The 16,237-nt window shown below is 36.5% G+C and overlaps 1 protein-coding gene across 2 annotated transcripts in view; it reads right to left on the bottom strand.

The window, feature by feature from the left end:
• The window catches only part of Np (serine protease notopleural), a 256,460-nt gene that overhangs the window by 184,616 nt on the left and 55,607 nt on the right, over positions 1-16,237 (bottom strand). Inside the window, exon 1 of one of the 2 annotated variants that reach the window (XM_081743286.1) lies at positions 11,642-11,778. The exons of the other annotated variant lie outside the window; for it this stretch is intronic. The gene's annotated coding sequence lies outside the window, so the exon portion shown is untranslated. Of the gene's footprint in view, positions 1-11,641; positions 11,779-16,237 lie in introns of those variants that run through there. 2 annotated transcript variants of the gene reach the window in all.

Here is a 16,237-nt window from a genome sequence, read left to right on the forward strand (position 1 = left end):
ACATTATTTTAACAAATATCGATTCAGATAATAGTTTGGGCTGTCACAAAACTATGAAAAGTTAAAAATTCCGATTAATTGTAACAACTTCATCAGTGTTGGACAATGGAGGAGAATGTATGCTATTAATCAGCCCATTTCATGGGCATCCAAACTCACGAGCCCAACGCTTGCTAGCTCGGCATTCGCGCTCAACCGTTCTCGGGTTCAATAATTAAGCGCTACCCCGAGCGCCAATGAAATAAGTCAGCACGAGTCCAACTGAGGGAAGTGAGCCCGAGCACGATTCCCAAAGGAATAAATGAGCGAGAGCCCAGTTGAAAAAAATGAGCCCGAGTCCGAGAGAGTCCAGAGCAAAATGGCCATCTATGAACCAAAGTCATTCCATCAGTCTTTCTCCATCTGACCTTCTGATTCTGATTCTGATGGTTCTCTCATTGATTGTGTTTGTTCAGATATCAGCGCTCTTGTCATTTACTGCTGAATGATGTGAGTGACTGTCTGTCTGTCTACCAACACTCTTTAAACATGACAGTGTAGTAGACACTTCTTATCTAAAACGTCTCCAACACAGGGAGGGCAAAAATGAGGCACACTTACTTCTTAATGTAGCGCTATTTCTACCCGGAAACTTTCATGGGAAAAATCAAATATTATTCTTATTTGCATTATTATTTTTAATAATTATGTATGTACACACGAGAAATTGTCTACTGCAATTAATTGAAACGAAAAATACGATTAATGTATAACCTTGCTATGACACTAACTTTTCATCTAGGGGACATGGCAGATGATATTTTAAATTTTGTCTCTCTCCATAAGAGGTCAAACAGCAAACTCCAAAACAGTTGCTTTTAAGGAAGCTTGTCCTCCTCCCTCGCGTGCTCTCGTTCTCCTGAAGGAAGTTGTCTCTAGCCATCGTGCACCCTCGCTCCCGCAGTAACACTTGGCCCTCGCCCTCTTCGTCGAAGCTTGTCCTCACCCTCGCGCATCCTCACCCTCGCTGCCGAAACTTGTCCTCGCCCTCGCGCACCCTCGCCCTCTTCGTCGAAGCTTTTCCTCGCCCTCGCGCACCCTCACCCTCGCCATCGAAGCTTGTCCTCGCCCTCGCGCACCCTCGCCCTCCCTACCGAAGCTTGTCCTCGCCCTCGCGCACCCTCACCCTCTTCGTCGAAGTTTTTCTCGCCCTCGCGCACTCTCACCCTCGCCATCGAAGCTTGTCCTCGCCCTCGCGGCCAAAACTTGTCCTCGCCCTCGCGCACCCTCACCCTCGCCATCGAAGCTTGTCCTCGCCCTCGCTGCCGAAACTTGTCCTCGCCCTCGCGCACCCTCTCCCTCTTCGTCGAAGCTTTTCCTCGCCCTCGCGGCCAAAACTTGTCCTCGCCCTCGCGCTCCCTCGGCCTCGCGTCACTGTGGGCGAGGGAACTTGAGGGTGAGGATGCCCTCGAGAGGGCCATCCTCGCGAGGGTGAACATCTCTGATCCAAAGTAAAACAGTTATTAAAAAAAATAATAAGCGCATGGAACAAGCAACAAAATGCATGTCACCAATCTCAAGTTCATTCAAACCCTCTTGCACGATATGTATTTATTTCGTAGAAGAGAGAGTAATAGCATTAAGCATTTAACCCCTTGCACTGAAATGACGAGTCTAGCTCGTCATGGCCTGCCGGTGGCAAATCGCACTATGACGAGCTACAGTCATAAAAATTTAAACTATTGCAGCATTACGTAGGGTTACTACAGTGATGTTTTGAAAGTTATAAAAGTGTATTATAGATAGTTTATCATTATATAACTTATACTTCAATTATCAGAATTCAGAAAATAAATCGTTGTGGAATGGGTTAATACAGGTTAATAGGATAAATTATTCATTTATTTTGAAGAGACTGTATTTTCAAGAGTATTACACGTATTCAAGAGTATTAAAGAAGCACAAACTCACCAAGTTTGTACTGTGTGGCAGCACGAGCTCATTATCTTTTCGATCGGGTAGCAGTACGAAGTTAGTACCTATCGAAAATGGAGAGAAAGGAGGAAGAAAGTATGTGCTTGAATATGCCAGATGTTCGTTTGTTATAGCTGTGTAACGCGCTTTCAGAAGAAAGTATGGAAAAGAACCGCCATGTAAACAAACCATTTTGTGGTGGTATCGGCAATTCAAGGACACTAGTTGCTTGTGTAAAGGAAAAATCATCTGGCCTCCCAGATCTCCTGATTTTAACGCCCTGCGACTTCTTCCTGTGGGGATACGTTAAGAACCATGTGTACGTACCCCACTACCGCAATTCTTAATCGAGCACAAAGAACGCATCAGTGCTGCAGTGCAGACAACTGACAGGACTATGCTACAAAATGTATGAAATGAGCTCGACTATTGTCTGGACGTGTGTCGTCTCACCAAAGGGGTACATATTGAACATTTGTAGAGGGTGTATAAACTTTGTAAGTTTGTGTTTTATATATATATATATATATATATATATATATATATATATATATATATATATATATATATATATATATATATATATATATATATCTTTCATGTGCGTGTACATGTAATACTTTTGAAAATATAGACTTTTCAAAATGAATTAATCATTTATGCTAGCCCTGCATATTAAAAGAAAAGTAATAATGGTTGCTAAAACAAGTTTAAAATCAAGCAACATTGCTCGACTTATCATGCTAAAGAGTGTTTAAGTTTGAATTCAAGAAAGAACCCAGGTTGGTGCATAAACACAAAAAAGAGATGTTACATGTAATTACTAGTATTATTAATATTATTATAAATCATGAGTATGAGTTATAAAACTGTCGTGATAGCTGAAGAATAAGCAGTAAAATCGTAGTAAGTTACACAATTCTCAAATGTATTCATGTTTCTTAAAGAGTAGGTAATCCACGGACCACCGGTGATGCATAGTATGGTTCCGGATGGACAATGCGAAACACGATAATATTATGGCCACATCCAGATGATGTGTAAAATGTATGCAGTACTAATTCAATTTTGTTTGCGTGAAATAGTGTTTTAATGATTACTTTTACGCTAGTTACAGAATGATTATTTTATTTTTAAAAAGAAAGTTGAGAATGCTCTAAGAGCATTGCCAGAAGGAAGGAATGGAGCGAGAAGGATAATTCTGATTGTTCCTACATCTAAAAGTAAATCCTTTTATCCGCACCTTCCTCTGTTTCTCGCTAAAATTCGCAAAATAGGATCTCTCTATGACTTACCGTTACCGAGATACGACTCCTTAAATCTCCCGAAAAAAAATGGAGAGCTCAAAAGTAGAAGATTCGCAAAATAATATCTTTCTATGACTTACGCTTCTCCAGATTCTAAGGCTCCTTAAATCCCAACTTATTTGGCCAATATCTGCAGAACGGTGGCCAGTTGGCCAGTGGTCACCGATTACTATTTGGTACCAAAGTGTTCACCATTCACTTAAGTATTGATCAACACCAATATTATCTCTCTATAACTTACAGTTCCCGAGATATGGCTCCTTAAATCTCGGGAAATCGGCCATTTTTTGGACAATATCTCGGGAACGGTAAGAGTGACTCAAAAACATGCCATCAGTTTCTGAGATAGTTTTTGATACTCTTATCGAATGGAGGGCTCAAAATTGAAAGAAATCGTAAACAGCAGACAGACAGAGAATTCAGTAACAAACTTTTCAAAGTTCGTTGATAATAAATTATCTATAGAAGTCCTGAGTAAGTGACTAACTAACGCTCAGATCAAAACGGTAAAGCTGGAAACTAAGCAAGGATTTTTACAAAATTCGATGAGGAAGGGGCGAAATAGGGGGGTTAATTATTATAGTAAAATGCGCATAGTATTAGCGTTTGTAAAATATTGTTGAGTGAGTTACCAATAGCAACATATTTTAATAGTAAGTATACTGTTGCTGTTAGTTGTTACTTTACGACTATAAAATGCTTCTAATAATGCATATACTTTACGAGTTACAATAGAATGCTCTTAATATACAAAGTTTCGAACATTCAGTAGAGCTCAACGACTTCGTTAAAATAGTAGCCCGTAATGACAATGTTATGTCTGGTCAGTGTATTGTGAGGTTAATACGGTGTAATAGCTAGAAAAAGATCATATATTATGCAAATTAAGAAACATAAGATACTTAAATTTGTTAGTGCATTCATAGGTAAGTCTAAAAATTGGTGGGAATATGTGTTGTTTACCGACGAATCTAAATTGAACCTGTATGGATGTGATGGTAAAATAATATTTTTTTCAACAAATACATAAGGAACTAAATATCAAGAACTTCCAGCCTACTGTAAAACATGGAGGAGGAAGGGCAATTGTTTGGGTTTTATATGTTCATCAAGTGTTGAAGAGTTAGTCTGTGTTCATGGGATTATGACAATAAATATATGCGAGGTCAAGTCAAAAATTACCAGAAATTTTGACATAACTTCTTACATTCTTCATACGGACCTCTGTCCTCGTTTATTTTATTGTTATGCTGTTGTGGTCATGTTATGAAAGTTTGATCCTAGTTCCTCCATTTTTCTACCTTTTGTTGCAGATAGATCATGGCTGCTCCATTAGAAGTTTGCACCAAAGAGAAACAACGAGTAGTGACCCGGTTTGTGGTTGGAAGGTGTATCAGGGGCCGCAATTCATCAATGACTTTTGGCATAATACGGGAACAGTGTCTTGCCGCAACGCAGTGTCTACGAATGGATTGAAAAATTCAAAAAAATGGTCATACACAGTGTGGGAATTAGATCATCTATATTGGGGGGGATAAAATTAGGCCAAAGGACATAGTCTGAAGGTTCAAATTTCAAAATGAGACAAATGCCTTACCCCCTATATATATATATATATATATATATATATATATATATATATATATATATATATATATATATATATATATATATATATATATATATATATGTGTGTGTGTGTGTGTGTGTGTGTGTGTGACATCTGTAATTTATTTTAACATCTTTAACATCTTTAATCTGTAAATAAGAGATTTATTAATTTAATAAATCTACCGACAATAACTATGCACATATATATTGTCTGATATACACCACCCCACTAAACCTTTCTGAACGTGTTTTAATGTTGTACTCATTCTTGTCCCCGTAGCTCTCTAAGGTTTATTTAGTTAATAATTCGGCTCGAGCGATAGCCATGATCACAAGCATATGTTAATTTTTCCACTCATATTGAAAGCTTCCACTTTGCATTAATACATACAGGTTGCGAAAAGAAATCTACTTCAGTCTTGTGAAAACCACTAAAATTATCAGTTAAACCGGACATGTTTTTTTTTTTTTTTTTTTTTTTTTTTTTTAAGAAAATCTAGATATTAGCCTATCAAATAAGAAATGGATTGTTGCTGGTCCCGATTTCTCACATCAAGGTCAAATTGAAGGCCAAATATTTAAAATCTCTCAATTCAAATTTCGAGCTTGTGCTTCTACTTCCCGCTAAAGCTGTGCTCATCACGACTTTTTTTCTCCAAATATCGATTCCGTGATGGGCACAGAAAGTCAACACTTAAAAATTACTTTACTGTTAGGTTGAAGATGAGTTGATTCACTATGGGCTACGTTATTCAAATAAAGTAAAACATTACACTGAAGTTTTTCAGACAACATTAATTGCGTGGACAGCAAACTGTACAGCAAAAAGATGGAAAAATGAAGGGTTAACTTTAAAAAAACCCGCTCCAGTTGAAATGCTTATACAGACAAGGAGAACCAGTCGTATTAACAAATGCTGAAACAAATCTTGAATTATTCGCTTATTCACCTAAAAAAAAAAAAAAAAAAAAAAAAAAAAACACCTTCATTAACATGTCTGCTCACTAGGAGCGTATCCCCCAGCGTGTATACTTACGAGAGAATACCTATATCTCAGATTTTGAGTACAGTTTCAAAAGTTCATTTCCGTAAACTGTAAAAGCAGTGATTACTATGCTAATTATCACAAATTAAATGCAACTTTTCAGTTGCATACACACAACCTACTAGGGAATGAAGACCATGTGCTAACAAAGAGTACACTGGAAAATGAAATAACATGTTTTAACAAAAATTAAAATAAGATGATAATCGATACAAATATAGAGGATGAATATGACATATCCGAACTTCGCCAAGTATGGTAGAAGAAGCTATTTGTTTACTTCTTCTTGGCTAACCGCTAAGAACATTTATAAATCTATATGTGGCTTTGTTATACGCAATTAGTACATTCAAATTCACAAACGATGACGAACTGAAGGGTCCGAAGGTATAGTTGCAAGTAACAACCGTAGTCATAATAATATAGTTCTACTAAACAACGTTGAAAATAGTGGGTAATTAGGTGGTAAGTAGAAATGACCAAAACTGAACAGTTTACATCGATCATTTCGAAATACAGCTAGAAGATTAAATTTACAAGAAATAACAAAAATCAGTGAAATTTGAGTTATAGTAAGCATAGTTTGAGGGGGAAAGCGAGCATCCCCGGTGGGGATACTTCAGCTGACTTCTTTGGGGGGAACGAAATGTGATTGAGGGGGAAAATCCCCCTCATCCCCCCCGGTAATTCGCACCCTGGTCATACATGTGTTACGGATGACGAAGAAGCCGTACGACCATCTACAGCCACAAATGATGGCAATATTGACCATGCACATGACATATTCCGTAGATGAGTGACTACTGAAATGGCACATCGTCTGAAAATTAGTCATGGTTTCTGATACACCTTCCGACCACAAAAGTCGGATCAGTACTTGTTGTTCCTCTTTGGTGCCAATTTCTAATGGGGCGGCCATGATCTATCTGCAACAAAAGGAAGACAAATGGAGAAATTAGAATCAAACTTTCACAGCATGACCACAACAACGTAATAATAAAATAAACGAGGACAGAGGTCAGTATCAACAATGGAGGAAGAGTTATGTCAAAACTGCAGATAATTTTTGACTTACCCTCGTATCTTAATGTTCTTAGAACAAATCTTCACCCAAAGTGCGGAAAATTAAGAATGAGTAGAACTTCTAATTTTACCGAGATATTGATTCCAAACAAAGTGTATGTTCTAAGGAAATGGTGGATTTACAACTGCCCAAAAGTGCGTGAAACTTCACTCAAAGTACCAACTTTAACTTCATTGAGAATCTGTGGAACGAATTGCAACGTAACGTCAATATATATAAGTTATGGTGAAAGAACGTTTGAAAAGAGCATTGCGCACAGCGTGGAACAATATTTTCCCACACTATATCAAGAAAATTGTAATAAGCATGCGGAAACGCTTAAAGCGAGATATATATATATATATATATATATATATATATATATATATATATATATATATATCGTCGTTTGTTTGCTGTTGAATAGTTGGAGGAAGAAAGTAATTGAGGATATTATATAGTAATTTGTTTCATGATGTCCGAATATTAATGTGAGGAGGTAACACAGAGCAACACATGTAAATTTAATTAGTATATGTGATTGTGAAATATTATCTTATAGTTTGTATTCATTGAATTATTTTAAGTGTCGCAAATACGTATTTCAGTTTTGTTATTATATATATACAGTGCCACCCAAAATTTTCAAACACCCGGATTCTTGTAAGCATCTAGTTGTGATCATATTACTTAGACACGATAACTTTATCGCCTTGAATCATATGTAATCTTGCCTGAAGCGTCAAATTTGACGACAGTTGAAACGAGGTCTGAGAAATACTGCAGATGATATGTCAAATCATAATTATTAAAATTGAAACCAAAAATGTCAATCTGAGATATATATATAAACAAGAGTGTGGAAGGTGAGGGAAGATATTAGTTTTGTTTGGAAAGCGTAGACACAGAGGGTCAATGTAGTGACAAAAATTTGAAAGAAAAAGTACTTTTCCAAATTTTGCAGTTCTTTATTGAGTTTGGTATGATAACGTTTAAAGCGCCATAAATACCATACTTTGAAAAGTGTTTACGATGGCTTCGTATGCTCCATTGTTGCTTGTTGAAATAGAACAACGAGTATTACATATACGCTTCCACTGAGTAATAATTGAGTAAAGAAGGATGTATATTGACCCTTGTAAACATTTTTCAATGAATGTTTTCTTTTTAAAGCTTTTTAAAAGCTAGAATATCTATAAGGTATAGAGAACTGCAAAATTTGGAAAAATTCTTTCTGTTTCAAATTCTTGTCACTGCATTGACCCTCTACGTCTACAGTTTCCGAACAAAACTAATATATTGTCTCACCTTTCACACTTTTGTTTATATTACGCAATATATTATAAATCAAATTTTCTTTTTTTGGTTTTAAGAATCATAAACTGACGCATCATCTGCAGTACCCAGGCCCCGTATCCACGGGGAGTATAGGAGTGGTCGCCCCCTAAATTCTTGCTGGCCTCCTAACTTCTACCGCTCCCTCTACATTTTTGGGCTGGCTACCGGCAGTACCCCTCAGATCTCAATTCAATGTCGTCAAATTCTATGCTTTAGGCTGGAGTACATCTGATGCAAGGCGGTAAAGTCCTTGTGCCAAAATAATAGGATCACAGAAAATGCCGTAAAAAATCCGGAGTGTTCGAAAACTTTTGAGAATGGTAGTATATATATATTATATACCTAGGTAAAATATTTAGTATATTTTTAAAAACAATGTGAAGTGTCCCAATATTAATGTGAGAGAGTATCTTATAACACAAGTGTCATCTGGTAAGGGCCGAAAGCCAGTGTTGGAAGTGGTAGTTACAATTAGAAGGAAGGTGCTCGAGAATGTTTGCATATGCTCAGGATCTGATTAAGCCTTTTCTGGCCCTGGAGCCAACTATTTCAAGGGGGCCCTATGTTACGAATAATTCCAGCGCATAAATTTTCTTTGATACTTTCCACAGTATCATAGGCTTATCAAAACACCGAGAACCATGCTGTAGCTCAGAGAGCCCAAATTGATTTGAATAGGAACGTTTTATTGTTAAGGAGATTTGGAAAACCTCCTAGAATTGCTCTAAGAAATAACAGATATGTTTCAAAGGAATAGTCACCACAAGCTAATAATTTGGTTTGTAACAGAGGCCCAAAATAGCTCACTCCCTTACAAAATAAGTATCGCGAAGACCCTGATGGAAGAAGACTTAACTCTAGCGATACCGCGAGCGATGCGTGGGAAAAAAATGGCATGGTTCTGAAGCCTATAATATAATAAGTTGATTACTATATTTTAGTATTAAACAGAGCGATTTGGGGGGCCTCTGAGCTTGGGGGCCCTGGAGCCTGGGCTCCATTGGCTCCGCCCTTAATCCGCTCCTGCATATGCTCTGAGAATAGAATTCACTACGGTTTGTGATATGTGAACTAAGTTACAGAATTAGGCGATTTTAGTTGAACAACGTTTTGAAGACAATGTGATTATGACTACTCTTAGTGAGTAATTTAATTAGCAGTAATTGTAGTATTAGTGTAAAGAAGTCTCAGTGGTTATTTGTAGGCTCTGCATAGGCTTCAGGTAGAAGCCAAACAAAGAAAAATGTAATCAGAATCAGTTTTTGTTTATGGGTCAGAAGATTTTAGTAGCAGTAGATAAACACTTATTTACTAGATCAACTAGCTCGTAACCACTGCAACTTTACGAAACTTATAATATAATAATCAGTTTCACTTGTTATCTTACTTGCTGTCGCTCTGCATGAGCTGCTAGTGTTGGTGGGTGGTGTGCGGAAGGAAAGAAGATTGTGTCCGTGTCACTGGTCAGAATGGAGCAAAGTGAACGAGAAAGTACTATGTTACTAATGATGTATGGCTACGAGAATCGCAAGAGATCATATATCGAGATGCAACAGTAGTTTAAAACTACTTTCCACGAACATAACCCAGTTTCGAAGTCAATCGTCGAAAGAACCAGTCAACATTTTGCAGAAAGTGATAAAGACTGTGTGATCAGGAAGGCCAAATTCGTGTAGCAATGCGGGAGTTTCTTTGGATGTATTACAATCTTTTGTGAAACTCTGCAAACATCGACAACCAGCGATGCCAACACGATGGTGATTTCTCAGAGTTCAGTGTAATAAATTCTAGTGCGCAGTAAGTTTAAACCTTAAAAAGTGAGTTTAATATACGAGCTGACGGCAGATGACTCATCACTGCAATGAATTTTGCGAAGTAATGATGCGAAATGTCGATGACACAGTATTAAGTAAATGACATTGTATTCTCTGATGAAACTAGATTGGTGTCACGTTTATACGCTTTTTCTCGTTCAGTTTTCGATTCAACTATTTTTTTTTCAATGCACCGAAGTGTACATATTGTACATCAGCACAACACTGTTGAAGCACCGTATCATACCTAAGTTGTTTGCTAAAATAGCAGATGATATGCTGCTAACGTATAAGCTATGAAAATATAATAGGGTCATTTAGGGACATTTCGATACGTTAAGAAACAACTCGACACTACTCTGAAAGTTACGATAATTTTATTCTGCAAAAGCAATAATATTTGACAATAATTTTTGCCCTATCTATAAAACACAAAATCTTACCCGTGAATGCAGTACTTGCAAATGCAAGAACACGTAAACGGAATAGTGCGGATCAGTAGATTTTGGAAGTCTTGCGGGAGAACTCAACACTTACTATGGGAGATGTCGACACTATATAGACAATGAAATCCTTCACGTCTTTGGAAACAACAACAAACATAAAACGCAATGAAATACTAGATGTAAGGTTTCTACTATCTACATATGACTTATTTGCAAATTTTGTAGCAATTCATTACAACTAAGTTGAAATACAATAACACTGAAACAATGTAAGCTAGTTAATAATAAACTTTCTTTACAACCTGTTTTGCAGCATATTGTATTTCAATATTTCACTACGCGTAATAATCAATAATCGAAAATCACAATTTAACACAATCATATTCGGAAACCATGTGCGAAGAATCCAACAGAGGCTGATTCCTGAGTCAGGAGTGATTTCTTCCAACTGAAACTGACTTTCTCATAGTCTTCTTTCACAACATTTTGCCAGGGTTCCTACGAACAAAGTTGTCGTAAGATAAGTTGAAATTGTTTTTCAAACTGCCGAAGAAAGATACATTAAGAATTGACAATTTTGAGTACTATGTAGTGGGAGAATCAGAGGCTTTCTTTAATATATCAGGATCTTTGACACATGTACTGTGCTAATCTAAAACAAAAGGTACTTTACCATTAGGCTTATATCGGACTAAATGACTCAGAAGCTGAGAAAGCGTGTTTGTTATGTAATCTAAACCTATGATGTATACACTAATATGAACCAGACGGTATTCCTTTTGTCTGATGACTTTCCTTATAACAAAGGAACTACATGTTTAAATCTCCATACAACCACTGTCGAGTTATCCCATAAATGCATTGATCAACAACAGCTGGCACGAGTTGTCACTCTAACAAGCAATGTGTGTCAGCCTGACACACAAACATACAGAGGGTAGACCCTATACTCTATCACAATACCAATTCTTTACCTCCTTTCATCAACATATATTACCGCTATACCTTACTTAAACTTATAACATATAGGCCTTATATTTTTTCTTAAATAAAGCTTTATGTACCTATTTTAGAGGCTTCTGCTTCCTTTCCTTTGCAACAGGCAAAATTAACTTCTCCGCATATGCAACTTGTCACTGAAAACTGACACTAACCTTCCACGTACTGAATGTTTCTTCTCGCGTGCATATATGATCACTAGCTTTGCCAGACCTTAAGTGTCGAGATCTCCCTAAATGACCCTACATTATACATCTTGAAAGAAAGTATTTGGTTAGATCAAGGAAATGGAAGAAGATATACAAAATAGGATCATATAAAGAATAGCAGTTCTAACAGGATTAAACTGGAAGTGATACGGTTAATTGGGATCTTTTGTTTGTGACATTGAATCTAATGCTTTCTTAAGTAGTAGGAAGCTAGTTAATTGAGGAAAGTCACAATATTATAGAAGTGATAATAGGCCCAGTTGAATTACGCATTGATCCTGATCATACTTATTAATATCTTTCTCTTCATAATGTTGTTATAATTGTCTTCCTCATTAACATATATGTAGGAAGATATTTCAACGAAACATCTGAGAGATATTCCTAACTATAATTGACCGTATTAAGGGTACTCTTGTTCAATAGCAGTACATGATTAGTTATTTTAGGATATGTTGTTTGGAAATAAACATTCTGTATTTTGACCCAAAATACAAAAAAACACATTCAAAATTACGACATCATGGTAAGGAAGACATTTTTCAACCATGAAAACCAATCAAAACATTTTAACGCGTATTTCTCAATGGTTGCCAATCAAAGAGTTAAAATTCTCACTTGCAAAATTCTTACTTGGTCTCAGTTAATAAATAAGCAAATAACATTGTCAATAAGTAACGTAGTAACATTGAATACAAATTATATGCATATCACCACAAGTGTTTCCTTTAGAGAAAAAAAGTGCTCCAAGGGGCACAATTAGTATTCGGAGGGGCACATACTATTTTCACACGATACTATTCTATTTATTATCATATTATAGATGTATTAGTTTGGTCTTTTCTCGGAGATTCTGGAGGGGGGGGGGAACGCAGTGCCCTCCCAAAAACACGTCTGGAAGAAAAACTGATCACCACAGCGTATGCTATCATCCATTTAATACATTAGTAACTTCAACGTAACACTACCTAGCGGAAACTCATACAAAACAGAAATAAAATGTAAGTTTTAGTAATGTGAAACTCCTTTAGTCAAGAACTTTCACTTAATATAAAGAAAATGGTCGTTGGGGAAATAGTCACTCTGTGTGACATTTACTTATTTATTCTTTATTAGATTTCTTTTATTTCGAAGTTTAAGCTTTGTAATCTTTTCCGAGCACTTAACCATGTGCATATATTGCTTTCAAACATTTATACACAAACAAGAATATTAAGAATGATGAAAAACAAAATGGATTAAAACATTGCCATCTTGGCCAAATTACTTTTTGGATCAGGGGTCAAAATTTTTGAACGCCGCCTAAATAGAGTTTTCGTATTTTCTAGGAATAAGCACATCATGCTGAGTTAACTGATAGTTTGGGTTTGGCTACACTGTATCTAGTTCTCCAGGTATACGGCCTACAACAAAATTTTTCACTGAAATATACTGAATTTTGGATCAGGAGCCACAAAACTTTTGAACGGCTCCTAAATGGAATTTTCTTATTTTCTACGGAATAAGTGCATCATACTGAGTTACTTACTAAGGCGTACAAAAAATTTTTGATTGTAATTTATTGGATCTCTTGACCAAAAATATAAGCAGTTACAGAAGAAAAGGATTTTATCAACGTAAAAATTGCAGAAGACAACACACAGCGCCATAAGTAAAGAACAGCAAACACAACAGGATTATCCAGTACTAATCCGTTATAATTGAGCTACTGATATGGTAAAAACTATTTCATTGTAGCGTCTCATGATAATGTTTCAAAATATGTTTACATTTGGAGAGATCCGTGTTCGATTTTAAGTGGGACCAAGTTTCCTTTCAGAGAAAAATAAATATCTCGGGGTAAAGGTAACATCAAAATATGAAGAGGCTGCACTGAGACGCTATTTGGCAAAGGACGTGCCCCCAAAGACGTCCGCCACTGGTTGAAAGTAATGTATGTCAAACACAATGAAGGAATTAGTGAAATGGCAAGTTGTGAAGTGTCCTAACAAGTCCGGAGAAATTCTATGTATATAACGGTGACCGTTACAAATCACGTAGTCATCAATCGAATTCAGTACCACGTAATGGTTCCGTTTCCCGGCTATACAAACAATATATCGCAATGTGCGTAACCTAAAAGTAAGACGCAGAAAGTAAATCGAAAAGGAATGTGTCGCAGCTGCGTTAACTCCTACATGTAAACTTTCATATCCATAGAATCAAAAGCATATCTGTTGTCAAGATCGCTCTTCTACAGTAATTGCACGCTCATGGTCTTCAATCTCGGCGCTCACACTGCCAATTTAACTCGTGGGAACATGAATGTCATTCACTTCAGGAAGTAAGGTGAAAGTTCTGTGACACTAATACTGCACATCATTTCAAGGTCTTAATTTTGAAAGCGGAAGTGTTGAGTTTTATCTACTAATACAAGATTATTATCTTAATGAATAATAATAATAATAAAAATCATGAGCATAGTTCAATTGCCGTCTGATCCCATTATAGTAATACATAATTATTAATAAACGTCTTCTTAGTCACTATGTAGTACTTTTATGTACTTATTATGCATAAACAAAAATGTCAAAAATATTTAGAAGTGAACGAAGATACAGAATGTATTTTCATAAATACATTAAACTAATATTAATATAAATAACTATGAGAACGTAGCAATCTCAAACATAAGCTTTTCTAAGTAAAAGATATCCAAGTGTTTCGCGGATTTCACAGGAAATCAATTGAACATACAACGCGCACATTGATAAGGAAATCACAGAAAATAGCAAGACGAAAACAGCATTTTGCCGTTTTCTCTGGAAATCAATTGAACATACAATGCACATGTTGATAAGGAAATCAGAAAATAGTAAGACGAAAACAGCATTTTGCCGTTTTCTCTGGAAATCAATTGAACATATAATACGCATGTTGATAAGGAAATCACTGAAAATAGAGACAAAAACAATGTTAATTCCCATACACTATTCGAAAGAATTAGTTTCCGCGTTCCGCGTAGTACCGCCACTGCAAAGGTCGGGTGTGTATTGCACCCCATCACCTCAAATAGCTTTGGCCATATTTTTAACATTTTTGGGATATAATATTGCTATTTATGCATTTACCATTATATTATTGAGTTTTTTCTTTTCTTTCATCTTTGTTTGGCAGCCCGTGGAGTCATCTAGTAGTTACAACTGTAAGTAATATGGCTGGGGTATGGTACACTCCACCTTTGCGACGGAGGGTTAATTCGTGAATTTTTGTTTTTAAGAACCTTCTTCACAGACTTCATTCAAAATTGTCATTAGGGAGTATTGAGAACCTACTTCAGTGGTCTCTCAAAATTTGATAAAATTGATCATTGTCCAAGCCAAAGAGCCGAAACAAAAATGAAATTTTATTTCTCAGGAGTGGCTTTAACTCTAGTCAAAATAGGCATGTCATTGGTAATCTACTTAGTTGATCTAATAGTTGACTGAGATCGATCAATGTCAAAGACCAAATTTCGTGAAGGCTAGAAGTCGAAATAATTAACCAATTTGAATAAAATTTAGAGGTTTGGGGGGCCATGAATATGTTTGGGGGGCCAAGTCATTAAAAGTTCTCTTACAAATAGCTAAATTGTGTTTTTTGTATTAATAATAGCATTTTGTGTTAAGGTCTGGAGGGTCCACGAAAAGTTTAGGAGGGACCAGGCCCCCCTCTAGTTGCGGGCCTGAGAATTTCATCATCATTGAGATGAATTATATTGGCAGAAAACAAATAGGAAAATTTGAATACTATATCACCCAAAGATGTGAAACGACAATAGAACTGTGAATTCAGCATGTCAAATAGTTTAATATATATAGATATTAATTGTAAAGTTTGATTCAATATTTCCCGCCGAAGAAAAATATGTAACCTATAAAAGCCGACCGAACCGACTTTCCCTCTTTTCTTAATCGCGGTGCTTGACCTACACGTGAAGCCTCCTACAGATAGCCGAAAAGAAAGGGAGGGTGAAAGAACATTGCTGACTAATACAAAACTGAAAAGCATGTTGATTCGACCTATTAGGAGGCTACGGTGAAGGTCCCCCTTGGAAGTGTCGGGCTCCCCCGCATTGCGGGGTTTCGCGCAATAGTAGTTACGCTACTGTGACATGGCCATAGATATCGAATGCCCAGAAATCTAAATCCTAATCCAAACTAACCAACAATAACAAAGTGAAAAGTAAATAAAATCAAATTGGTCAACCTTTATTCAAACACGTTCCACCAATCTCCTAATGGTATTGAGGTAAAACCCTTGAAAGCTTTAGTTAAGTCGCCAGCTACAACAATTGAAGCAAGGATACCCTGACTGCGAACACAAAAATGCCGAATCACATTTTACATTATGTGTTTCCAACCAATACGAAAAGTGTAAAGAAACTCGCTGCACAGGTTTGGTCTCCTTACGAACCACCGACTACTACACCAA

Source organism: Thermobia domestica, chromosome 16 (genome assembly GCF_964235325.1).
Source record: "Thermobia domestica chromosome 16, izTheDome1.hap1.1, whole genome shotgun sequence".
In the NCBI taxonomy this organism is placed as follows: Eukaryota; Metazoa; Arthropoda; class Insecta; order Zygentoma; family Lepismatidae; genus Thermobia; species Thermobia domestica.